Below are 27,554 nucleotides of genomic sequence, written 5' to 3' on the forward strand. Positions count from 1 at the left end.
AGGAAAGAAATCTTAAAAATCAGGGCAGAAATAAATGCAAAAGAAACTAAAGAGACCATAGCAAAAATCAACAAAGCTAAAAGCTGGTTTTTTGAAAAAATAAACAAAATTGACAAACCATTAGCAAGACTCATTAAGAAACAAAGAGAGAAAAACCAAATTAACAAAATTAGAAATGAAAATGGAGAGATCACAACAGACAACACTGAAATACAAAGGATCATAAGAGACTACTACCAGCAGCTCTATGCCAATAAAATGGACAACTTGGATGAAATGGACAAATTCTTAGAAGAGTATAACTTTCCAAAACTGAACCAGGAAGAAATAGAAGATCTTAACAGACCCATCACAAGCAAGGAAATCGAAACTGTCATCAAAAATCTTCCAGCAAACAAAAGCCCAGGACCAGATGGCTTCACAGCTGAATTCTACCAAAAATTTAGAGAAGAGCTAACACCTATCTTACTCAAACTCTTCCAGAAAATTGCAGAAGAAGGTAAGCTTCCAAACTCATTCTATGAGGCCACCATCACCCTAATTCCAAAACCAGACAAAGATGCCACAAAAAAAGAAAACTACAGGCCAATATCACTGATGAACATAGATGCAAAAATCCTTAACAAAATTCTAGCAAACAGAATCCAACAACATATTAAAAAAATCATACACCATGACCAAGTGGGCTTTATCCCAGGAATGCAAGGATTCTTTAATATCCGCAAATCAATCAATGTAATACACCACATTAACAAATTGAAAGATAAAAACCATATGATTATCTCAATAGATGCAGAGAAAGCCTTTGACAAAATTCAACACTCATTTATGATTAAAACTCTCCAAAAAGCAGGAATAGAAGGAACATACCTCAACATAATAAAAGCTATATATGACAAACCCACAGCAAGCATCACCCTCAATGGTGAAAAATTGAAGGCATTTCCCCTGAAATCAGGAACAAGACAAGGGTGCCCACTCTCACCACTACTATTCAACATAGTGTTGGAAGTGCTGGCCACAGCAATCAGAGCAGAAAAAGAAGTAAAAGGAATCCAGATAGGAAAAGAAGAAGTAAAACTCTCTCTGTTTGCAGATGACATGATCCTCTACATAGAAAACCCTAAAGACTCTACCAGAAAATTACTAGAGCTAATCAATGAATATAGTAAAGTTGCAGGATATAAAATTAACACACAGAAATCCCTTGCATTCCTATATACTAACAATGAAAAAACAGACAGAGAAATTAAGGAAACAATACCATTCACCATTGCAACAAAAAGAATAAAATACTTAGGAGTATATCTACCTAAAGAAACAAAAGACCTATACATAGAAAACTATAAAACACTGATGAAAGAAATCAAAGAGGACACAAACAGATGGAGAAACATACCGTGTTCATGGATTGGAAGAATTAATATTGTCAAAATGGCTATTCTACCCAAAGCAGTCTACAGATTCAATGCAATCCCTATCAAGCTACCAAGGGTATTTTTCACAGAACTAGACCAAAGAATTTCACAATTTGTATGGAAATACAAAAAACCTCGAATAGCCAAAGTAATCTTGAGAAAGAAGAATGGAGCTGGAGGAATCAACCTGCCTGACTTCAGACTCTACTACAAAGCCACAGTCATCAAGACAGTATGGTACTGGCACAAAGACAGAAATATAGATCAATGGAACAGAATAGAAAGCCCAGAGATAAATCCACGAACCTATGGACACCTTATCTTTGACAAAGGAGGCAAGGATATACAATGGAAAAAAGACAACCTCTTTAACAAGTGGTGCTGGGAAAACTGGTCAACCACTTGTAAAAGAATGAAACTAGAACACTTTCTGACACCATACACAAAAATAAACTCAAAATGGATTAAAGATCTAAATGTAAGACCAGAAACTATAAAACTCCTAGAGGAGAACATAGGCAAAACACTCTCCGACATAAATCACAGCAAGATCCTCTATGACCCACCTCCCAGAATATTGGAAATAAAAGCAAAACTAAACAAATGGGACCTAATGAAACTTAAAAGCTTTTGCACTACAAAGGAAACTATAAGTAAGGTGAAAAGACAGCCCTCAGATTGGGAGAAAATAATAGCAAATGAAGAAACAGACAAAGGATTAATCTCAAAAATATACAAGCAACTCCTGCAGCTCAATTCCAGAAAAATAAATGACCCAATCAAAAAATGGGGCAAAGAACTAAACAGACATTTCTCCAAAGAAGACATACAGATGGCTAACAAACACATGAAAAGATGCTCAACATCACTCATTATTAGAGAAATGCAAATTAAAACCACAATGAGGTACCATTACACGCCAGTCAGGATGGCTGCTATCCAAAAGTCTACAAACAATAAATGCTGGAGAGGGTGTGGAGAAAAGGGAACCCTCTTACACTGTTGGTGGGAATGCAAACTAGTACAGCCGCTATGGAAAACAGTGTGGAGATTTCTTAAAAAACTGGAAATAGAACTGCCATATGACCCAGCAATCCCACTTCTGGGCATACACACTGAGGAAACCAGATCTGAAAGAGACACGTGCACCCCAATGTTCATCGCAGCACTGTTTATAATAGCCAGGACATGGAAGCAACCTAGATGCCCATCAGCAGATGAATGGATAAGGAAGCTGTGGTACATATACACCATGGAATATTACTCAGCCATGAAAAAGAATTCATTTGAACCAGTCCTAATGAGATGGATGAAGCTGGAGCCCATTATACAGAGTGAAGTAAGCCAGAAAGATAAAGAACATTACAGCATACTGACACATGTATATGGAATTTAGAAAGGTGATAACGATAACCCTATATGCAGAACAGAAAAAGAGACACAGAAATACAGAACAGACTTTTGAACTTTGTGGGAGAATGTGAGGGTGGGATATTTCAAAAGAACAGCATGTATACTATCTATGGTGAAACAGATCACCAGCCCAGGTGGGATGCACGAGACAAGTGCTCCGGCCTGGTGCACTGGGAAGACCCAGAGGAATCGGGTGGAGAGGGAGGTGGGAGGGGGGATCGGGATTGGGAATACATGTAAATCCATGGCTGATTCATATCAATGTATGACAAAACCCACTGGGAAAAAAAAAATAATAATAAAAAAAAATAAAAAATAAAAAATAAAATTCATGTGGCAATACAAAGGACCTAAAGCAGGCAAAACAATTTTGCATAAGAAGAACAAATTTGGAGGACTAATACTACCTGATTCCAAAATGTATTATGAAACTATAATAATCAGGACAGCATGGTTCTGACAAAAACAAACACAGCAGAACAAACAGCCCAGAAATAGACCCACACATTTTTCCTAGGTTGCTCTAAGCTTGCATCCTCCTGATTCATATATTGTTTGTTCATCACACTCTTTCTAAACCACCTTTGGAGAGAGAAAGCTAATTATGACTTCAGCCTTGTGTAGGTGGGAGAAAATTATTCTCCCCACATTAAATACGCAATTAGTTTTACTAGATGAAATCTGTGATTGGTTTGTACAGTGCTGTGGGCCTGTAATGATAAGGCTGATGAACAGAAACTGTCATTCTTGTCAGTGCCCGTAAGCCTGCCAGTCAGCAGGGAGAGCCTTTTCCTTACCAGCAATCAACTGAGAGTTTCCTGGGATTGTAGAAAGAATGATACTGTTTCTTTTAGTCATACGTGTGAGCACCCCCAGCCTCTCCTCATCTCTGTGGATAATGGACAAATACTGCCTCCTTAAAGCATTCTTCCATGTAGACTTCTAGGGTACTATTCTGGTTGGTGTGTCTCCTGTTTACTATTTCAGACTCTTTCTCTTTTTCACCCCTTAAAGGTTGCTGCTGTTCATGGTTTCTTCTTCTAATCTCTTTCCTTATTCTATGAAGTCTGAGATTTCCCATCCACTTCTTTTCTTTTTGGTCCCACTCTGCAGCTTGTGGGATCTTAGTTCCCCAACCACGCGCTGAATCTGGGCCTTGGCAGTGGGAGGAGAGAGTCCTAACCACTGGACTGCCAGGGAATTCCCTTCCATCTACTTCTATAGCTTCAACTGCCCCTGCTGGTGACCCATCTCTCTCCTGAACTCCAATTTAATTAATACCATCTCGGCAGTGTTTTCCTCATTCTACACATTCTTTAAAAAGAAACTTTAAGTGTTTTCATTATAAAAGTAAAACATATTTACTGTTAAAGGATTAATAAAGAAAAGAAAAATGTGTCCACAATTCCCACAATTTATCTTCTCATACAATTTTTCCAACTCAAAACATTTTCATCTTTTCTTTTCTCCTCTCACTCTTCACTCAGTTTGTAAACACAAAAATGATCCAAATTATAGCTATAAGAATAAGATCTAGTTATATGCTGGTTTCAGTAAACATGAAAGTGACATGACTTGAAGAAAGGATAAATAAAAAAATTAGTGAGTTGTGTATACAGCCTCTGAAAATGTCCAAAAGCCTACTTCAAAATCCTGTGAAACTTTCCATCAGTTCCCATATTAGCCTCTGATAATGTGATTTTCACTAACCACCACATTCAAAACTTTAAAAAACTGTATTATTTAATACTGGGTTTCTTTCTTTTTTTTTTTTTTAAACAAACTGTCCTATAACCACTTGCATTTCTGCTGTTTTTCATTACAAAAAATACAGTTCATTAGTCATTCCATGAGTTCAATGATGTTTTGTGGGCTAACCTAAAAATCTCATGACCATCTACAATATTACATCTCTGGAATAATATAGGCTTCTATAATATAAACCAATTTAGAATAAAGTTTTGGAATATAACCTATGTGTAAATGGGGGAAGTCCCTGCACTTTCATAGGCTGTGGAAAATGATAGTATTTATTATTATATCTATCTAATTTCATTTTAAAATTTTATATGATTCCAACTGAAGTTTCAGGGACTGTCCTTTTTATAATTAGCCCTATCCAAACTACTCATTTGGTGATATTTATTTCTTCTCTATAATTTATACTGATAATCCACTTTTGAGCTGGGTTATGGGAATATTTGCAATGACCACATTCTGATTCCTAATCCTATCTTTCATCTACCATTTACTCCTTCTCTAAGATTTACACTTTCTAGAATTCAGAGTCTAAGCAAATTGAGATGTGGTAGGATGTGACATCATCTCTTTTCCCTTCTCTTTCCTTTTACCCTTATGTTGCCACACTAACTAATAAATAACTGAAGATGTGTTTCTTTGTCCCTTAAGATTTTCTTCTTTAGATTTTCCTTCTCTTTTCCTTTTTGGAGACAGTCAGTCATACCTAATTGGGGGTGCCCTTCACAGGCCCATACAAACAAAGCAAGCAAATGGCTGAGGCTATTTTCCATGAATTTCAAGAGTAATGGCAACATGTCTCAGTCCACAAATGCCTTTACTATAGTGGGAAAGATAAGTGGACTTAAGGTGCGCCCTCTTTTATATAACATTTCCCTGAAAGAATTGTAAGTTAATTAGAAATTAACTGAATCATTTAAAATGCACTGAGAAAAATGGACACGATTCGCAGTTCTAACAAGGTGGATGAACCCACAGCCTATTACACAGAGTGAAGTCAGGAAGAGAAAAACAAATATCACATATTAACACATATACATGGAATCTAGAAAGACGGTACTGATGAACCTCTCTGCAGTGGAGACACAGACACAGAGAACAGACTTGTGGACACAGTAGGGGAAGAAGAGAGTGGGAAGAACTGAGAGAGTAGCATGGACACATACACGTTACCATATGTAATATTAGGTAGCCAGTGGAAATTTGCTGCTATGACGTAGGGAGCTCAAATCCGGTGCTCTGTGACAACCTAGAGGGGTGGGATGGGGTGGGAGGTGGGAGGGAGGTTCAAGAACAAGGGGACAAAAGTATACCTACGGCTAATTCTTGTTGATGTGTAGCAGAAATGAACACAACATTGTAAAGCAATTATCCTCCCATTAAAAATAAATTTAAATTTAAAAAAGAAAATTAAACAACAACAACAACAACAAAATGGACATGACTCAAGTATAGTGTCTAGGAATGCACACTGGGGTGATAAGATGATAAAAATGCAAGGAAAAGTGATTTCTACAGAAGTCAGAACAGTAGTTACTTATCAGGAAAAGAAAGGGCTATGACTGAGTGAGGGCATAGGGATGGGGACATGGACTGAGTGACCTGGATGGTTCTTTTAGCCAGCTCAGGCTGCTGTAATAAAGTTCTGGCCTACACAACAAACGTTTTATTTCTCACAGTTCTGAAGGCTGGGAAATCCGAGGTCAGGGTACCAGGATGGCTGGGAAGTGACGAGAGCCCTCCTACTGGTTCACAGATGGCTGTCTTCTTTCAGTGTCCCTACATGGCAGAGTCAGGCCATTTCTCTGTGTCTCTTCTTATAAAGGTCCTACTCCCATTCATGAGGACCCTCCCCTCATGGCCTGATTATCTCCTAAGGGCCCCAACTCCACATACCATCATATAGGGGATGGGGGCTTCAATCTATGAATTCGGGGAAGGATCAAATATTCAGTCTAAAGTGGTAGTGTTCACCTTATAATAATTTATTATGCCATACATTTGGTTTACACGGTCTTCCATGTCTGTGTTTTATTTTATAATAAGAGTTTTAAAAACTGTACCAGGAAATTTGATTTTTTTAAATAAAACATTTGCCAACTTTAAAACAAAAAGTTCTTTAATCTTCACTATTGAATAAGCATAGTTTTTACAAATGAAGTTTGCTTAAAGAAATATGAAAGTACTGTTCCCTGAAATGCCAATAAATAAGCCTGTGCTTTCCAGGGCAACACACTATTTCTGACACTGTAGAAATGGCTTCCACAAAGGGTTCAGTCTATTTCCCAAGGCATGTTCACGCAGCCTCTATAACCCTTGTTGCTGTTGTTCAGTCGCTAAGTCACGTCCGACTCTTTGTGACCCCATGGAGTGCAGCACGCCAGGCTTCTCTGTCCTTCACTATCTCCTAGGGTTTGCTCTATAATCCTGGGCTTTTATAGACATGTTCTGACCCATAATGACTTGGATTCTATTCCCAGGAGAAGGGACAGACACTAGAGTCAAGGAACTGGGAATTAAACACAGCCCTCCATGGCTTAAAAGAGGCAACCTCCTTCCAGATTCAGAATAGTTTACTCCACATGGGTTGGGGCGGCAGTCAGGGGAGGGACAGCAAATCTGCAAACATCACCACATATTGACCAGAAAGAAACCTACACAGTGATACACAAAACTATTGGGTGGCTTCGTTCTCTTGGTCCCCAAAGTCCAAACGGATTGTCATGAGGCATTAGTGGAGGTACTCTGAGTACTTTGTATATTTTCTGTTTCATTAAGAATTTATGCAGTGATCTCTGCTTACATTTACCCACTGTTCTTCACAAATGTTAGGGAAGTCTGGAAAATATCCCAGAATGATAAAATAGTGAGATAAGGGAGAATATTTCTTATTCAACAACACAAGAATTGGGCAATGATGTAAAAACCAAGGCTGAAGAACAAAATCAACCTCCAATTGGAGAATAGAGTATTTAGATAAGGGAACTGGGAAATATCAGCTTATGGATGAATTCAAAGTCCATTCACTTCTCAGACTCTCTGATGTTCCATTTGAATTCCTCCAGTTGCCACTTGGAAATACTAGTCTATAAATTCATTGATTATTAGCATGATTTCCCAAGATAATTGTTTATTCATTTTATGTAGCATTATATTGCCTTTACATTGCACATGCTAGCAAAGTAATGCCTTTCCATCTCACAGGCTAGCAAAGTAATGCTCAAAATTCTCCAAGCCAGGCTTCAACAGTATGTGAACCGTGAACTTCCAGATGTTCAAGCTGGATTTAGAAAAGGCAGAGGAACCAGAGATCAAATTGCCAACATCCTCTGGATCATCAAAAAAGCAAGAGAGTTTCCGAAAAACATCTATTTCTGCTCTATTGACTATGCCAAAGCCTTTGACTATGCACAACAAACTGTGGGAAATTCTCCAAGAGATGGGAATACCAGACCACCTGACCTGCCTCCTGAGAAACCTGTATGCAGGACAAAAAGCCACAGTTAGAACTGAACATGGAACAACAGACTGGTTCCAAATAAGAAAAGGAGCACGTCAAGGCAGTATATTGTCACCCTGCTTATTTAACATATGCAGAGTACATCATGAGAAACGCTAGGCTGGATGAAGCACAAGCTGGAATCAAGATTGCCGGGAGAAATATCAGTAACCTTAGATATGCAGATGACACTACCCTTATGGCAGAAAGCCAACAAGAACTAAAAAGCCTCTTGATGAAAGTGAAAGAGAAGAGCGAAAAAGTTGGCTTAAAATGCAACATTCAGAAAACTAAGATCATGGCATCTGGTCCCATCACTTCATGGCAAATAGATGGGGAAACAATGGAAACAGTGAGAAACTTTTATTTTTTGGGGGCTCCCAAATCACTGCAGATGGTGACTGCAGCCATGAAATTAAAAGACACTTGCTCCTTGGAAGAAAAACTATGACCAACCTAGACAGCATATTAAAAAGCAGAGACATTACTTTGCCAACAAAGGTCCGTTTAGTCAAAGCTATGGTTTTTCCAGTAGTCATGTATGGATGTGAGAGTTGGACTATAAAGCAAGCTGAACATGGAAGAACTGATGCTTTTGAGCTGTGGTGTTAGAGAAGACTCCTGAGAGTCCCTTGGACTGCAAGGAGATCCAACCAGTCCATCCTAAAGGAAATCAGTGCTAAATATTCATTGGAAGGGCTGATGCTGAAGCTAAAAGTCCAATACTTGGGCCACCTGATGCAAAGAACTGACTCATTTGAAAAGACCCTGTTGCTGGGAAAGATTGAAGGCAGGAGGAGAAGGGGACGACAGAGGATGAGATGGTTGGATGGCATCACTGACTCAAGGAACATGAGTTTGAGTAAACTCTGGGAGTTGGTGATGGACATGGAGGCCTGGTGTGCTGCAGTCCATGGGGTCTCAAAGAGTTGGACATGACTGAGCGACTGAAGTGAACTGAACTGCTTAAGTGTAAGTAGGACTCAATGGTCTCAGCTCCTGTAACAGAAAGTTCTGCCTTCCACTTGTGCAGAAGTCTTTCAGAAAATGGACAGTACTGGTTGGGCATAAAAGATTCAATCTTTAGATTATTGGCATTAGAAAAGCAAATGTGCCCTCTTTAGGAAGAGTTACTGTAAGTAAAAATAACCTATTATGTTTACCACAATATCCCCCATAAATCTTTACCATTTCCCTATTCACATCCTTATGTCTTTTCTGTTACCACTGAAGTTGTTTTGGTCCCTTAAAATCAGAGTCAAGAGAGCACTCAATTAGAACTTGCCCTGGCAGCCTCCTGGTGGCTCAGTGATAGAGAGTCTGCCTGCCAGTGCAGGAGACATGTATTCCATCCCTGATTCGGGAAGATCCCCCAAGCCGTGGGCCAACTAAGCCCATGTGCCACAGCATGTTGAGCCTGTGCTCCAGAGCCTGGGAGTTGTAACTACTGAAGCCCATGTGCGGTAACTACTGAGTGTCCTAGAGCACTTTGCAACAAGAGAAGCCACTGCAAGGAGAAGCCTGTGCACTGCAACTAGAGAGCAGCCCCCACTTGCTGCAACTAGAGAAAAGCCCATTCCGCAATGAAACCCAGCTATAAACAAATAAACAAAATTATTTTTTTAAAAAAGAACCTTCCCTGGCTCTCTCTCAATGCTCCCTGACTTAGGGTATTCCACTTTGACACCTCTCTAGTCTTTTGACTTTTTTCCCTCTTACATGTGAAACAAAGTAATCACGTGAACATATATATAAACATCCAAACCATGTATCAGAAATCAGAGTCTTCTTCATCTTAAGACTGGTTCCAGGGACTTTCCTGATTGTCCAGTGGTTAAGACTCCGTGCTTCCAATGCAGGGACCCAGGTTTGATCCCTGGTCAGGCAACTAGATCCCACAGGCTGCGACTGAGTTCGTATGCCACAATTAAAGATCCTGCCTGCTGCAACTAAGACCCAGTGCAGCCAAGTAAATTAATTTTAAAAAATAAGATTGGTTCTCAGTTGGAGGCACCCTAGGAAATTGAAGATATATGCTATTTTAATGAAGGAAAGGGGTTTCCCTGGCAGCTCAGACAGTAAAGAATCTGCCTGCAGTGTAGGAGACCTGGGTTTGATCCCTGGGTTGGGAAGATCCCCTCGAGAAGGAAATGGCAACCCACTCCAGTATTTTTGCCTGGGGAATCCCATGGACAGAGGAGCCTGGTGGCCTACAATCAGTCCATGGGGTCAAAGAGAGTAGGACACGACTGAGTGGCTAACACCTTCACTTTCAATGAATGAAAGGGTTTCATTAAAGTTAAGATTGGAGCTGACCCTGGCCAGGCACCGTGGGTACTCATTTCATGTATTCATTATATGTATACTATATGTAAAAGGCATTTATTTATTAAAAAACATTGATTCAGCACCTACCCTGACAGGTACTGTGCTTGTGGCTGCAAACAGAATAATAAGCAAAATGGTGTAACCCCTGGTGTAACTATTATTACAGTAATAATGCACAGGTCTACAGATCCTCAAATCTACTACGAAAGTTTCACACTGGAAAACTACAGGGACAACAGAAGAGAAATAATGAGGGAGACCTGACTTGGTCTGGGGGTTAGAGAAGTCTTTGAGGAAAAGCTTTAATGTGAAGGACGTATGGAAGATACCCCAGTGAAAGGAGAATGGTGAGCAGAGCCCTCCAGGCATAAAGAACAGATGTGCAAAGACCTTGAATAGAAAAGCAATGAGGTACATTCAAGGAGATGGAAGAGCAGGATGGTTGAGCCCTGAGTGGGGCAGATGTGGAAGAAGAGATAGAGGTCAGGTGCTACAGAGCCTTGGAGACAATTTTAAGGATCTGGGTTACCACCCTAAGAGCAAAAGAAAGCCACTGAAGAGTTTTTAAGCAAAGGAGTTGACAGGATCAGACTATGAGTTATCACAAAGGAACAAAATTATGGAGTCTAGTTATGTGGCTCTTTCAGGTGATGCAGTGGTAAAGGATCGGCCTGCCAAAGCAGGAGATGCAAGAGACTTAGGTTCAATTCCTGGGTCAGGAAGATCCCATGGAGTAGGAAATGGCAACCCATTATGGTATTCTTGCTTGGAAAATTCCATGGACAGAGGAGCCTGGTGGAGGACAGTCTATGGGGTCACAAAGAGTCAGACACGACTAAGCATGCAGGCCATCCATCTAGTCAATGGCTCTGGCAAAAGATGAGAAGTAGACAGATTTGACAGTTCTTTAGAAACTAAAAGAGGGCTTCCCTGGTGGCTCAGATGGTAAAGCGTCAGCCTGTAATGTGGGAGACCCAGGTTCGATCCCTGGGTTGGGAAGATTCCCCTGGAGAAGGAAATGGCAACCCACTCCAGTACTCTTGCCTGGAAAATTCCATGGACTGAGGAGCCTGTAGGTTGCAGTCCATGGGGTCACAAGCGACTTCACTTGCACTTAGAAACTAAAATGGATAGGACTTGGTGATGGAAGGATCATGAGTGGAGATGGGGAGATGGAAGGTCCATTTATTGAGATAGAGTTTGCCTAAGGATACGTCTATTGAGAAGGGGGAAAGTACATTTTCATTCTAAAACTTATACAATGTCTTAATAAATATCTATATTCTACATGAACAGTAAGATTGGGTGAGCTCTTAGAATCATCTTGTATTCTGGAGAAGAAACAGAAAAATATCTCACAGTAGCAGAAAAATTATCTGATAAGCATGTCAGAGAACTTTATAAAATGCCACATAATCTACTGTATTAAAGAAAGCATGGATCACAAGAATTTTAAAGTAGTGAAGAAAAGGTCTTACTTATAGTAAAATTAAATGCGTTCATGTAGGATAAAACCAGGACACTACAGACTTTAATCTTTTCTTTTTCCCCCATGATCATTTATCTTTGGAGAAAATTTGAAAGAAGACCTGGAAGACCTTTAAAGGTATCTTTTTACTTTAAAATTTCTCTGGAAAGACATCGCTTCCAGGAAAATCCCAGGCTTCCCAGGTGGTGCTGGTAGTAAAGAACCTGCCTACCAATGCAGGAGATGTAAGAGATGCGGGTTCAGTCCCTGGGTCAGGAAGATTCCCTAGAGGAGGAGCGAGCGCATGGCAACCCACTCCAGAAAATCCCATGGACAGAGGAGCGTGGTGGGCTACAGTCCACAGAGTCGCAAAGAGTGGCACACGACTGAAGTGACTTAGGATGAACGCATTGTTTCTGGTCCTCATTAAATCTTATGAAGAAAGTCTTTGACGATACTGTTTTGTAACTCCTGAACTAGTGACCAGCTAAAAATACCAAACTGAAACTAGATTGATCTCCGCTTCTGCAAAGTCAGGGACTAGAAAGACACAGAAAACTTCAGGTGTCTAAATAGAGCATAGAGATGGCAGGACTGCTGAGAACTAGACAGCATTCACAGAACGGGGTGAAGATACCTGGTTCTACATACAGTATAGGCTCTCTCTCTCTCTCTCAAAGTATATTCTATATACTTTGCTTTCTGTTTAGAGAACCTAGTTTCATACTTCACTGGGAAAGAAATGGGGCTTCAGGAACCCAACTAGGAGCTCAAAGAACACTTTATGGTTGTTGTTGTTGAGTCATGAAGTCATGTCCCACTCTTTTGTGACCCCATGGACTGTAGCACGCCAGGCTGCATGGGATTTCTGAGGCAATAATATGGACTGGGTAGCTCTTTCCTTCTCCAAGGGATCTTCCTGGACCAGGGAGCAAACCCATGTCTCCTGCACTGGCAGGCGGAGTGTTTACCACTGAGCTACCAGGGAAACCCCAAAGAACACTTTGACTACTCACAAATTATACTGAAAAGCTTTGAAAGAAAACAGAAAATAAAAATAAAATTATTACCTAGAATCGACTGCTGGTATGATTCCCAAAGAACAGAAGGTAACGTTTCTTTGTTTATGAGGGTATATGACTTCATGTTAAAAATATTTATTAATTGAAGCTAACCTTTACTGGGAAAGATAAAACTGAGCATTCACTTGCAAATTAAATTTCCCTAGGGTTCTTTTTCAAAACTTCTAGCTTTTTAAGGTGTTTCCTTATCATCCCAGGATTGGATGCATCTACATATAATCAAAATAGATGTCTCTGTATATTTTGTTCTGTCTTCAGGGTGAGCTGTAACTTAAATAAGTAGTGGAATCTTTTCTACAACTTCTCAGTAGGGCCTGTGAATATTTTTTAAAGAGTATGCTATGTATATTATCTATGGTGAAACAGATCACCAGCCCAGGTGGGATGCATGAGACAAGTGCTCCGGCCTGGTGCACTGGGAAGACCCAGAGGAATCGGGTGGAGAGGGAGGTGGGAGGGGGGATTGGGATGGGGAATACATGTAACTCTATGGCTGATTCATATCAATGTATGACAAAACCCACTGAAAAAATAAATAAATAAATAAAGGAGAAAAAAAAAAAAAAGAGTATGCTATTATGAAGGGGGCTTCCCAGAGGGGCTCGTGGTAAAGAATCCATCTGGCAATGCAGGAGATGCAAGTTTGATCCCTGGGGTGGAAAGATCCCTGGAGAAGGAAATGGCAACCCACTCCAGTATTCTTCCCTGGGAAATCCCATGGACAGAGGAGCCTGGTATGCTATAGTCCACGGGGTTACAAGTAGTCAGATACAACTGAGTGACTGAGCGCACACACATATATGTGCACACACACACCTGTTACTGTGAAAGGTACTCATGGATAATTCTTTACGGTTCCAGGAACTTTCTGGAAAAACTTGAGTCATAGAAAAGAATGTGGAGGGTAGAGTCTGTCACTTAATAGTTTCAGCCTGCAATGCTGACTGAGCTGGTAATGTCAGAATAAATCAGAGATGGAACACACCAGGGACGTGAAGGAGATAACATTCCAGAACTAAATCTTCCAAGGACCAAGCAAGGGCAATGACAGTCTATACAGGGAACCCACCCTCAGGGAAGCTGGGCGTGCTTTTAGAAGCTAAATGGTGTTTATACATCAGTTATGGTGAAGATGGGGAAAGACAAAACAATTTAAAAGGGGGGAAATCACCATCACCAAGGAATACTCAGTGGATTCAAACCTGATTTGCCTGTAAAACCAATCCCAGAAATACTACATTTTGGGTAAATATCCCCACCTAGAATCAATTGGATAATGAAGAACATCCTTCCTAATGCCCTGTTCATAAGACTTTCTTCCTTTGCCTCTTGAACATTTTAAGTGGACTTATTCTAAAGTTTCTTTCATATTGTTCTGTTATGTGTAGATTCTTGGTTTTGTCTGCAAATGGGTTTTGTTTTTCCTGTGAGCTCATCTCCAGGGACAGCTGCCTTTTTTAAGAATCCTTCTGGGGCCCTGAGTTGAAAAGTCATCTCAGTGGAGAGGCTGTGGCCATGGCTGTTTTTTTTGTTTTCTCCTTTAGTCTTTGGACCAGTTTTCACATTAGTTTCCTTGGCTTGGGGCTTCTGTGCTTTACAAGTAGCCTAACTCTGGGCCCGGCCCCGAGTGAGTGGACACTTACCAGAAACCGAACAGTCCCTTTCTGGCCCCTGGCGTTAGGCAAGGAGCCCAGGTCCATCGCCCAGACAGCAGGGACCTCAATTCCAGTCACACAGGACACTTTCCAAATTCCATCTTCTATTCAGTAGAAAAGTACTGATCTGGTTTCTCCAACTGTAGGAATGCAGTCCCATCTCCTCTAAAAGTCTGTCATAGAGACCAAAACTCACAACTGCCCAATCACTAGGATTTTGTATTAAAAGAAGCCTGAAAAATGTGTTTTATTATGTGCAGTACGATGCAGTCAAAACCATACTGTCCTGGGAGTCAGTAGCCCTGAGCTAGACTCTAGTCAGGTCCAGCTCCAAACAAGTCACGCGACTGTGGCCAAATCGGTTGACCTCTTGGGCTCTCAGGGGAGAAAACTAAGAATCTGGAATTGAAACACAATGTTAATACCTCTTCCAGCTCCAAAACGCCATGGTTCAATGAAATACTGTCTTTTATCCTCTGGGGTCTAGTGGGAAGCTGGGGTGGGGGCAGCATGTGCTTGAGAGAAGGTGAGAAAATGTAGAAGCAAGGCCCTGGATTTCAGCTTCACAGGAATAAGCAGCAACTCCTTCTTTAAAATGGCTACCAGACACATTAATATTTCAAACGCTGTTGCCTCTGACAGGGGAGCTCAGGGAGATTAGGAGGTAGACAAATTCTGTTTTTGTTTTTTTTCCACGCCAGGTTTAGAATGTAAACATTAACTGTTCATACACTCTCTTCGGCAATCCCCATTCATTTTTCATGAACTCATAAAACATATCAAAGGGATATATGCTTGACTCCTTAGTTCTTCTCTCGGAATGACAGACAGACTCAATTTCCTCTGTCAGCAAACCTGAAGGCTGGAGTCTTAGTTTAGTTGTAAGAATGTCTCGTGGAAATAGAAAAAGCTTCACAGACTAGGACATCCCCACCCCACCCCACGTTCCCCCGCTCCTGTCAGGCGGTGTTAGTAGTTACACAAACAGCCTCTGGAAACAAACGCTGTGTACAACTCAAGCAGATATCTAAGCACATCAGAGGCGGAAGGCTGGGCACCAGCGGGCAGGCGCAGAGCGGACAGGGTACAAGCACCAGAGCCTGACGGAACTGAAGTCCCCAAAGCTTCTCCAGGGCCCACAGCACCTGTGACGTAAAAAAATCCTGACCTCCACCCTGCCCATCCATAACAGAGAACCTTAGTTAAGCACCTCTCCTCAGAAGTTAATACACAGATTCACTCATACCAAGAAAAAAAAAAAAATACCACAGTAGAGCTTTAAGATGATAGTCAATGATTCTGATTGTGATCTAATTAATGGAAATCAGGGGGAAAGGGTACTGAATTTAGTCTGGAAACACGGGTTCCAGTTCTGTCTGTAACTATGAGACCATGGCCAAGTCATCTGGCATCTCTGTGTCTCTTTCTTTTCTCACTTCTAAAATGAGTAGGTTTAAAAATAAAATAAAATAAAATGAGTAGGTTTGACAAAATGATCTCTAACATGTGTGTCAGTTCTATTAGTTTATGATAAGGTTACTAAGAACTAGGAAGACAAGGTTTATATTATAGACCAAACCTAGCTAATTACATGGGAGCATGTTGACTCCCAGGTCCTTCCCCAGACCCTCAAAGGGCTTGGGGAGCTGTTTGTAAAACTCCTTGGAAGATCCTAACGCTGAACAATAACCAGGAACCACTGGCCTTAAGCTAACAGAACTGACTGAACTGCATGATCAAAAGGATAACTCTGAACTAGTCGAGTCAATCTGGGAGGTAATAAGGAACTGATATTCTGTGAGGATAGTTAGTATTCACATTAATGAGTGGGGAAATGTCTAATTTGCAAATACTAGTAAACTTGGGAGGGGAATCAATTCCAAAAAACTTCAGAGACTGAAGGAGTGATGCCTAGTGGAAACAAAAGTATGAAATCAAAGGGGAAAAACCTAATGTAGTATCCCTGGTGAGAAAAGAAAATATCACTATGATGAAGTTGGCAGGGCTGTAATGTCAGAAAAAGACCTTAAGTGTTAGCGTGGATAACAAACACCAGGAACCAGAATATTAGCACTGACCTGGGGTACATGTAGGAACTGAATAAGGCCATTCTTATTTTGCGTGGTTCTAAAATGCCAGAATTTCAGTTATAGTAGTTCAGCTAAATAACACAAGTTCTCCAAGAACAGGGTTCAAATTTCAGCAGCCAAGGGAGAGTAGCTGTACTTGAGAAGGTACAAATTTCACTGCTTGCTCTTCAGCTCACATATCACAGCATAAATAACGAATATGTGTCATGATTGGTGACAAATCACTTCTTCTTCCAAAGTCTGTTGGTGATTGGTCACTGTGGGTCTGTTACACACAAACAACAGAGTGTCCCATGGGGTGTCTCCTTGCCTCCCAGTGATGAACCCGATAATGGGAAAACAGAACCGGTCAACAAAGATAAACATGTAGCAAAGAATAAAAAAAGTGGCGACTTCCCTGGTAGCCCAGTGCCTGAGACTCGGCAATTCCACTTCCCTTGGTGGGGAAATCAGATCCCACATGCTGGAACTAAGAGTTCACATGCCGCAAGTAAGATCTGGTACAGCCAAAATAAATAAATAAACACACATTAAAAATAAAGAAGAGAAAAGTGATAATGCTGGAATGTAAGCGGAGTTATAGAAGAAGGAGCTAAGTGGGAGTTGTTGACACTGCTGCGTGAGACTACACACACGCGACAGGGGAACTGAGGGAAGGCAAACTAATCAACATAAATGAGGAAAGTGGCTGTGATGAGAAGCAGAAGATGTCCCAGAGGAAGGGAAGCTGGCAAAAAACTTCACATTAAAGCAGCTCTTGGAGCTATTTCATGACACTGATAGCACAAAGGAAAAAAAAAAAAAGTTGGAAGCTGATCCAGACTTAGGAAGGAGTGTACCAAATTGCCAAAGCATGCAAGGGATGTGTGCCCAGTATGCAAGTCATACGACAAGAAGGCAAGCACTACTCAAACCACTCTGGGTATGGTTTTTTGGGTTTGTTTGGTCTTGCCTCTTTCAGTATTTTTTCATCTTGGCCCTATTTATTTATCTAAGTTTTAAACAAATTTTGGCCTCGCCACTCAGAATGTGGGATCTTAGTTCCCCAACTAAGGATTAAACTCCCACCCCCTTCAGGGGAAGTGCGGAGTCTTAACCACTGGACGGCCAGGGAAGTCCCAGGAAAAGTCTTTTACACAGAAGTGAAACACTTAAATTTTTAATGTTTTAAATTATAGTATCTTAATACTAGTTAGACCATGGTTTTTTAATATCTCTGTACATATATAACCAACAGCCACAGTTTTTTTTTTAAAGGTTTCAACACACATTTATGTATCAATTTTCCCACCAGTTATTAAAACCATACTATCTAGTCTCAGACTGCATGGTCATTCTTATAGTCTCACACTACTGTGCAAAGCAATAATCTCTGGTATCTAGGAACTGAAGGTGAGTTTCTTATTATACTATGTACTTGTCAGATATTTCTACAGCACTGGATTCAGTTCAGACATTACAACCAAAGACTGACATACAGAACTTGAAGGAGAAGATGAAAACAATAATTAATAAGAGGCTAAAAAACAGGCCATCAGAAAATATGCAAAAAACCCGAGATTTCTGTCTGAAAAGAAGGTTGAAGTGCTAATTTACCTGTGGCTGATCTTCAGAGACTTTGTCATAAGAGATACTGACTAGTCATTATACATCTCCACTAAAGAATAAACCAATAAAAACCAGTTTTAACTGCAATGGGACTGATCTGGGTTCACTGAAGAATGAACTTACAAACCATGAGAAAGGTACTACATATCAGAACATTTTCCACGGAGAGCTGTGTAATTTTCTTCCTGAGGGCCTACATCACAGAACCGGTTCTTATCCATCTAGAATGGTTTAAGTTTTGAAGACAGGCAAATGGAAGATGGTCTGTATGACCTTTCAAGGTCTCTGCCAGAGCTAAGATGCTATGATTTTTTACCATTATGGGACTTTATCTTATCCTAAGTGGCCAATTATTTCTGAGCACTGTACTTAAATTGTTCTATGCTTCGTACATTCAGGGCTCTTTGTCCCGGATCCCCTCTAGTTAAAGGGTGCTAGATTGTGAGGTGGAACGCTGATGGGAAAGCAAAGCTGCAGAACAATCCTGTTTTCTATGAGGCTCTATGATGGGGACTGCAGTAGCTTAGATGAATGCAGCTCCCACTCCATCTGTGCATCCATACAAATGAGCCCTGAGTGCCTGGGACAGCTCCTTCCTGCTGCTTCCCATGCACTCAGACCAGCACTGCTTCAGAGCCCTGGGATGGGTTTGAAGCACAGATACTCACAGAAACCGATTCCCAAACCCGGCTTACAAACGCCCTCCCGGGACAAAGCATCCACAGTAAAGACAAAACCAGACCTTTTGCGCTCTCTTCAGTTCTGACAATTCTTGAACTATAACCCAGACAACTGTTGCTACAAGAAACACAATCTCTTCAACTCTAAGAATGATCAGGCCTACCAGGTGAGGGAAGACTGGGTATTTTTAAACAGGACACTGAGTTGTTCTTCATTCTCCCATTCTCCGATCTCCATTTAAATATCAGCTCTGCTAAAACTTGAGATCTACTCCAGTATTCTTCAGGAGATGGCTTGATAATAAAATCTCTAATACAGTGTAATGTCCTAGCCCTGCAACCTTCTTCGAGTTACTGGATTTCCAGGGGGAAAACATGTGATAGACAAAACCCAAACTCTGACTGCCCATAGCTCCCAGCAAGATGAAGTATGAGAGACACAGAACTTCATTAATTATGAGTTACTTGAAAATAAAGTGTCTTTGATTTAAAAAAAATACATATGATTGGAAGTAGAATACTAGCTTTCTGTTATAAATTTTGATTCAGAAATACCATAAATATTCTCCATTCTGGAGTCTCACACCAGAATTGAAATTGTTCTTTCAGCAGACTTCTAAAGGGAGGTTTTTCTGAGTTTGCTTTTGTTTTAATTTGATGTGTAGTTTCAGACTTGAGCAGTGGTCCCCAACCTTTTTGGCACCAGGGACAGGTTTCATGGAGAACAATTTTTCCACAGACTCGGGAGTGGTGGATGGTTTCAGGATGATTCAAGTGCATTACATTTATCATGTACTTTATTTCCGTTATTATTATATCAGCTCCTCCTCAGGCATTGGATCCTGGAGGCTGGGGACCCCTGGACTTGAGAATAGTCCCTACAGCAGAAACAACCCAATTTTGGCTGGACATGACCTGAGTATGACCGATTGTCTATTTGGAGAGAACGTTGTGAATTCATAAAAGAAAAAAACTTTAGATTTTAAGATTACTTCTTTTTTCTTTTAAATTTAATGTTGACATGTCACCAAACACTTTTAGAGTTTAACAGACAATGTTTTAGCCCACATCCTATCACACATGTACAAACCTTGCTTCAACATCTAACACAGGTATCTCTATTTATAAAGAACAGACAGCACTGATCAACCAATGTATTTTTTACAAGCTTACAGAACATTCTACTAGGAGATGGGAGAACAGAGTTGTCTGAAAATGACTATTATAAACTAAAACAGTTTATCTGGCCTCTTTTTGGATGAAATTTGATCTTTTTAAAACTAAGAAAACAGAATGTAACAGTTTTAGAAATAAGAGAACTTCTATTTTCAGACTGTTGTATAGAGCTGCGTCTAGAGTTTTCACAGTGCTGGCTGATAGAACTTTGCGTTAATGGAAATGTTTTATATTTGCACTCTCTAAGCCACTAACCACTTTGTGGCTTGATGCAACTTGAAATGTGGCTAATGCAACTGAGAAACTGAATTTTTTGTCTAATTTAATTTTAATTTAAATACCCACAAGTGGTTAGTGGCTAGTAACAATGCAGATTTGGGGCTTCCCTGGTGGCTCAGTGGTAAAGAACCGACCTGCCACTGCAGGAGACGTGGGTTTGATCTCTGGGTCAGGAAGATCCCCTGGAATAGGAAATGGCAACCCACTTCAGTATTCCTTCCTGGGAAATTCCATGGACAGAGGATCCTGGCAGGCTACAATCCATGGAGTTGCAGAAGTGTCAGATGCGACTTGGTGCCCAAACAACAACACAATGCCGATTTAGAATGAAGGTTCCCATATTTAATTATAGAATGGAATCAGGAGGTTCCCATATTTAGTTATAGAGTGGAATCACTAGGGGAGCCTAAAAAATATCCATGCTTGCTAGACCCTACCTCCTATTGCTTCTGACTTCCTAAGTCTGACTAGGGACCATTATTGGTCTGCTTTCTAAATTCACCAGATGATTTTATAAATTTTTACAGCAGTTTTAGATTCATAGCAAAATTAAGACTAAGATATAGAGACTTTCCATATTCCTCCTGCTCTCCAGTAAGCATAGAATCTCTCATTATCAATATCCCCCAGCAGGCTGGTACACAATTACAATGGATGAACTTAGGCTGATATAGCATAATCACCCCAGATCCATAGTTTACAAAACCCAGGATTGTTTCTCTTTGATTTTTCTGTAATGTGAAAATGATATGACTAAGTGTAGTCTTTTCTACATTTGTCTTGCTTGGTGTTCTCTAAGCTTCCTTGATCTTTGTTTTGACATTAATTTGGGACAAATTTTCAGTCATTATCATTTCAAATACTTTATTCTTTTTTTTTTCATTTGTTATTACCATTATGTGTGTTACACCTTTTGTAGCTGTCCCAAAGTCCTTAGATATACTTTTTTCCCAGTCTTTTTTTTCTCTTTGCTTTTTCACTTTTGGAGGTTTCTATTGAGAAATCCTCAAGTTCAGAGAATCTTCCCTCAGCCATGTCTAGTCTGCTAATAAACCCTTCAAAGGCATTCTTCATTTATGCCATAGCAGTTTTTATCTCTAGCATTCCTTTTTGGCTCTTAGGATTTCTATCGCTCTGCTTTCAACGTCCATCCATTCTTGCATGGGTCTATTTTATCCATTAGAGCCCTTAGCAAAATAATCACAGTTGTTTTAATTTTCCAGTATGATAATTCCACAACTACTATGTCTGGTTCTGAAGCTTGCTCTAGCTCTTAAAATTGTGTTATTTGTCTTTTAGAATGCCTTGCATTTTGTTTTTAATTGCTAGCTAGACATGATGTACTGGGTACAGGGAACTGTTATAAATAAGTTTTTAGTAATATGATGAGAAGGCATGTGTGAGGGGAAGCATACTAAACTCCTACGATTAGACCTCAGTCTCTTTGTGACCCTGTGCCTCTGGACTGTGAGCTTCAGAAGTATTTCTCAGCTTTTTCCTCCCCCTCTTTAGCTGGGATAGGATGGCTACAGTGGGTTGGAGTCGGGTATTTTCTTTCCCTAGGTCAGTTAGTCTCTGATACTATCTGAGTAGGTTGCATGTGTGGGTGCTCAGTCACTCAGTTGTGGCCGACTCTTTGGACCCCATGGACTGTAGCCCACCAGGCTCCTCTATCCATAGGTTTCCCAGACAAGAATACTGGAGTGAGTTGCCATTTCCTCCTCCAGGGGATCTTCCTGATCCAGGGATAGAACTTATGTTCCAGCAGTTGCAGGCGGGTTCTTTACCACTGAGCCACCAGGGAAGCCCCATCTGGTTAACTAGCTTCTCTTAGGGTCAGCCTTATTAAGAAGAATAGAGTGCTCTGGTGTATGTAAAAATGGTCCCTTTTCTCATCCCCACTTCCACCCCTCCTGCCTGCCTGCAGGAAACATTAGGAAATTTTTCTCTGATATTTATTGTGTGAACCTGGAGGAGATCCTGGTGGCAAATCTCACAATGTTATGGGAAACCTCCTATGTATGGGTGCCCTAGAGTTTAACTCTCATAGTTGTCCATGCTGAACTTCTTGCAATTTGTCAATTATAGTTCAGGTTTTTCTACCAGGACACTGGTCCCCTTGGCAGTTTCTGCTCTGGTAAGTTGTGACTCCCTATTTTCACTGGTCTCCCCAATCTTGGTGGCAGGGGCACTGATTTGCCCTGTATCCTCTCCTCTCCTCTCTTTTGGATCCAAGAAGAGTGGTAGAATTTTCAGACTATTCAGTTTGTTTTTTTTTTTAACTTTCAGGACAGGATGGTGACTTCTAAGCTCCTTTCATGCAGAATAGGATACGAGAAGTCTCTCCAAGTGATCCTGTTACTTGTTACTTGTCAAATTCTTATGACCAGAATTTGAGAATCCTTGTTGTAGAATACTGCTACTCAAAGTGTTCTGTATCACCTGGTAGCTTGTTAAAAATGCAGAAGCTCAGGCTCTAGCCTGGATCTACTGAAACCAGAAACTTCCGTTTAACAAGATCCCCAGATGACTCACTTGCACATCAAAGCTTGAGAATCGCTGCTCTTGAACAGAATTCTCCACTTGGGCTACACATTAGAATCATGTGGAGAGCTCTTTAAAAAATAATACATATATCAGTATTTCTTTAAAGCTCTCAGTGATTCCAGTGTGGGGTTAATGTGAGAGACACGGAGCTAGAATGCACAGACACAGCTAAGAATCGCTTGGGTGTACTCTGGTCAGGGTGGGTCCAAGGAAAAGAGAGAAGGATTGAGCTCCCAGTTTCAAGGGGGGAAACACAGGGGGCCAATCTTATGAGAAGAATGTTGCTGGCACCAGAAGGAAAATGATCTTTGTGATAATAAAGGCCTACATGGTGTCTCTCAAGTTTTATCTGGTTTTCACCAAAAATGGTATATTTCACAGCATCTTTGCTCTGTATCTCTAAAGCTGTGCTTCATTGTTGTCCTTCTGTTTGCCCACTCCTCTCCCCAAACCACACTGAAACAGTACTCTTAACATGCCTCAAGAAAACATATTTCTGGTTCTAGGAAAGCAGAATGGATCACAATAGAAATTCCTCATTCTACAGTAAGGCTGTAAAGGATATATTCTTACCAATGCATTGTCTTATATCATTCATCACATCCCCTTCAGGGTGCCTACTGGCAACAACCCAGGATGCCAGAACCGCTGATGCAACCTAGTCTTTCTCCATATAAGAAATTCTCTTCTTGCCTACAGTCTCCCTTCTCCTGCGTTTTCTTGATGTAGCTCTGTTGCCCAAGTGAATGACTATATTCCCTGGGCTTGAGCATCAGTGATAAGTCTTTGTAATGCTCAAGTCTAACAATGATAGTATTCTCCCTATAATTTAGAGGATACTTGCCAATAATAATAAGAAAACATCTCCATTCTTTCAGAAAAAACCAGGATGGTCATATACAACACAAGCAACAATCATTTCAGTTCATATGATTCTGTTGTTTTCAAACAACAACAAAAGATAACATTTCTCAAGTTTCATGAGACTGAGAAGTTCCATCCGTCTCCAGTAGGTCTTTAAAAACTTTTTCTCAAAGTAGGACGGGGAGACCACTTTCTCTCTTACAAATTCATCAAAAGAATAACTGAACGCAGAGCAAACTTCGCAAAACAACTTCTGATCGCTAGCTGAGGTCATCAGGCGCCCAGAAAAGCAGCCCATTGTCTTCGAAAGGAGGTAGGACAAAATATAAAAGATAAAAAGTGAGACAAAAGAGCTAAGGACGGAGATCCGTCCCAGGAAGGGAGTCTTAGGCGGCATTGCTTGGGGTAGGGTCCGGGCCTGAGTGCCCTGAGGACAATGGGAGGAGCTTCTAGGAGTTGCCAACTTGAACTGTGGGAGACCAAAAGAGAGAGAGAAAATTAACCGGCCGGAACACACTGCCGGCCGTTCGCAGAACAAAGGGACTGAGAGAGTCCAGAGAAGAGCTCGCAGGCTGCGGACCGGCCCAGCCCCGCCGGAGGCAGGAGGCAGGGGGGAGGGGAAGGTTGCGGCGAGACACAGGGCGCAGGCACCCGACCGGCGCGGGCGGGGACTGGGGCTGGGGACGCGGAGGGCAGAAGGCGCGCGCACCCGACTGGCGCCAGCGGAAACTGAGACTGGGTCCGCGGAAGGGAGGGGGCGCTCCACACCTGGGGAGAGTGCGCCCACCGAGCCCCTGGCTGCCTGGACCGCTCTGACGGGGAAGGCACAGAGCAGGCGCAGCTTTTTGTTCTGCGCTTTTGTGGAACACCCGAGGGCTGGAACCTCGCGCAGCGCGGGGCGCGCTCCATATAGAACAGCCGGGAGCCTGAGCAGCGCAGACGGAGAGGGCAGCGTCAGCCCCTCCCGGCAGCGCAAGCCCGTCCCCGCGGCGCCAGCCCCTCCCCGCAGAGAGACGGAACTAGCTACCTGAATAAGAGTCCACCTCCGCCCGCCTGTGTCAGGGCGGAAATGAGGCTCTGAAGAGACCTGCAAACAGAAGCCAAATAAACAAAGGGAACCGCTTCAGAAGGGACTGGTGCAACAGATTAAAATCCCTGTAGAAAACACCGACTACACTGGAGGGGGCCTGTAGATATCGAGAAGTGTAAGCTGGAACGAGGAGCTATCTGAAACTGAGCCAAACCCACACTGACCGCAACAGCTCCAGAGAAACTCCTAGATATAATTTTACTTTTTTCTTTTTTTTTTTTTTCTCTTTTATTTTCCTTTAAAATCCCCTATTACTCCCCCATTACTCCTTAACTTTCATTTCCATAGATTTTTACGATTTTTTTAATTAGGGAAAAAAATTTTTTTTTCTTTTCCTTTTTTTCTTTTTTCTTCTTTTTTTTTTCTTTCCTTTTTCTCTTCTATTTTCTATTTTTCTTTTTCTCTTATTTCTTTTAAAGTCCTCTAGTACTCCTCTACTACTCCTTAATTTTCATTTTCAATACACTATAACCTTACCAAAAAAAAAAAAAAAGAAGAGAAGCCCTATTTTTAAACTGAAGATTATTTTCTCCCAATCTTGACTCTCTGTTTTCTACCTCAGAACACCTCTATTTCCTCCTTTCCCCTTCTCTTCCCAATCCAATTCTGTGAATCTTTGTAGGTGACTGGGCTACGGAGAACACTCTGGGGACAGACAGCTGCGTAGATCTGTCTCTCTCCTCTTGAGTCCCCCTTTTTCTCCTCCTGCTCATCTCTATCTCCCTCCTCCCTCTCCTCTTCTTCATGTAACTCTGTGAACCTCTCTGGGTGTCCCTAATGGGGGAGAATCTTTTCGCCATTAACCTAGAAGTTTTCTTATCAGTGCTGTATAGTTGGAGAAGTCCTGAGACTACAGGAAGAATAAAACTGAAATCCAGAGGCAGGAGACTTAAGCCCAAAACCTGAGAACACCAGAAAACTCTTGACTACATGGAACTTTAAGTAATAAGTGACCGTCCAAAAGCCTCCATACCTACACTGAAACCAACCACCACCCAAGAGCCAATAACTTTTAGAGCAAGACATACCACACAAATTCTCCAGCAACACAGGACCATAGCCCTGAACATCAACATACAGGCTGCCCAAGGTCACACCTAGCACATAGACCCATCTCAAAACTCATTACTGGGCACTCCATTGCTCTCCAAAGAGAAGAAATCAAGTTCCACACACCAGAACACTGACGCAAGCTTCCCTAACCAGGAAACCCTGACAAGCCACTCGTCTAACCCCACCCACTGGGTTAATCCTCCACAATAAAAAGGAACCACAGACCTCCAGAATACAGAAAGGCCACTCCAGACACAGCAATCTAAACAAGATGAAAAGGCAAAGAAATACCCAACAGGTAAAGGAACATGAAAAATGCCCACCAAGTCAAACAAAAGAGGAGGAGATAGGGAATCTACCTGAAAAGAATTTAGAATAATGATAATAAAAATGATCCAAAATCTTGAAAACAAAATGGAGTTACAGATAAATAGCCTGGAAACAAAGATTGAAAAGATGCAAGAAATGTTTAATAAAGACCTAGAAGAAATAAAAAAGAGTCAATTAAAAATGAATAATGCAATGAATGAGATCAAAAACACTTTGGAGGGAACCAAGAGTAGAATAACGGAGGCAGAAGATAGGATAAGTGAGGTAGAAGATAAAATGGTGGAAATAAATGAAGCAGAGAGGAAAAAAGAAAAAAGGATCAAAAGAAATGAGGACAACCTCAGGGACCTCTGGGACAATGTGAAACGCCCCAACATTCGAATCATAGGAGTTCCAGAAGAAGAAGACAAAAAGAAAGGCCATGAGAAAATACTTGAGGAGATAATAGCTGAAAACTTCCCTAAAATGGGGAAGGAAATAGCCACCCAAGTCCAAGAAGCCCAGAGAGTCCCAAACAGGATAAACCCAAGGCGAAACACCCCAAGACACATATTAATCAAATTAACAAAGATCAAACACAAAGAACAAATATTAAAAGCAGCAAGGGAGAAACAACAAATAACACACAAAGGGATTCCCATAAGGATAACAGCTGATCTATCAATAGAAACCCTCCAGGCCAGAAGGGAATGGCAGGACGTACTGAAAGTAATGAAAGAGAATAACCTACAACCTAGATTACTGTATCCAGCAAGGATCTCATTCAGATATGAAGGAGAATTCAAAAGCTTTACAGATAAGCAAAAGCTGAGAGAATTCAGCACCACCAAACCAGCTCTTCAACAAATGCTAAAGGATCTTCTCTAGATAGGAAATGCAGTAAGGTTGTATAAACGTGAACCCAAAACAACAAAGTAAATGGCAACGGGACCACACCTATCAATAATTACCCTAAATGTAAATGGGTTGAATGCCCCAACCAAAAGACAAAGATTGGCTGAATGGATACAAAAACAAGACCCCTATATATGCTGTCTACAAGAGACCCACCTCAAAACAAGAGACACATACAGACTAAAAGTGAAGGGCTGGAAAAAAATATTTCATGCAAACGGAGACCAAAAGAAAGCAGGAGTCGCAATACTCATATCAGATAAAATAGACTTTCAAATAAAGGATGTGAAAAGAGACAAAGAAGGACACTACATAATGATCA

At 41.1% G+C, this 27,554-nt stretch overlaps 1 protein-coding gene across 3 annotated transcripts in view; it reads right to left on the reverse strand.

Moving 5' to 3' along the window:
- The window catches only part of FRMD5 (FERM domain containing 5), a 333,295-nt gene that overhangs the window by 98,344 nt on the left and 207,397 nt on the right, over window positions 1–27,554 (reverse strand). The window lies entirely within an intron of this gene.

The sequence above is a fragment of the Dama dama genome, chromosome 13 (assembly GCF_033118175.1).
Source record: "Dama dama isolate Ldn47 chromosome 13, ASM3311817v1, whole genome shotgun sequence".
In the NCBI taxonomy this organism is placed as follows: domain Eukaryota; kingdom Metazoa; phylum Chordata; class Mammalia; order Artiodactyla; family Cervidae; genus Dama; species Dama dama.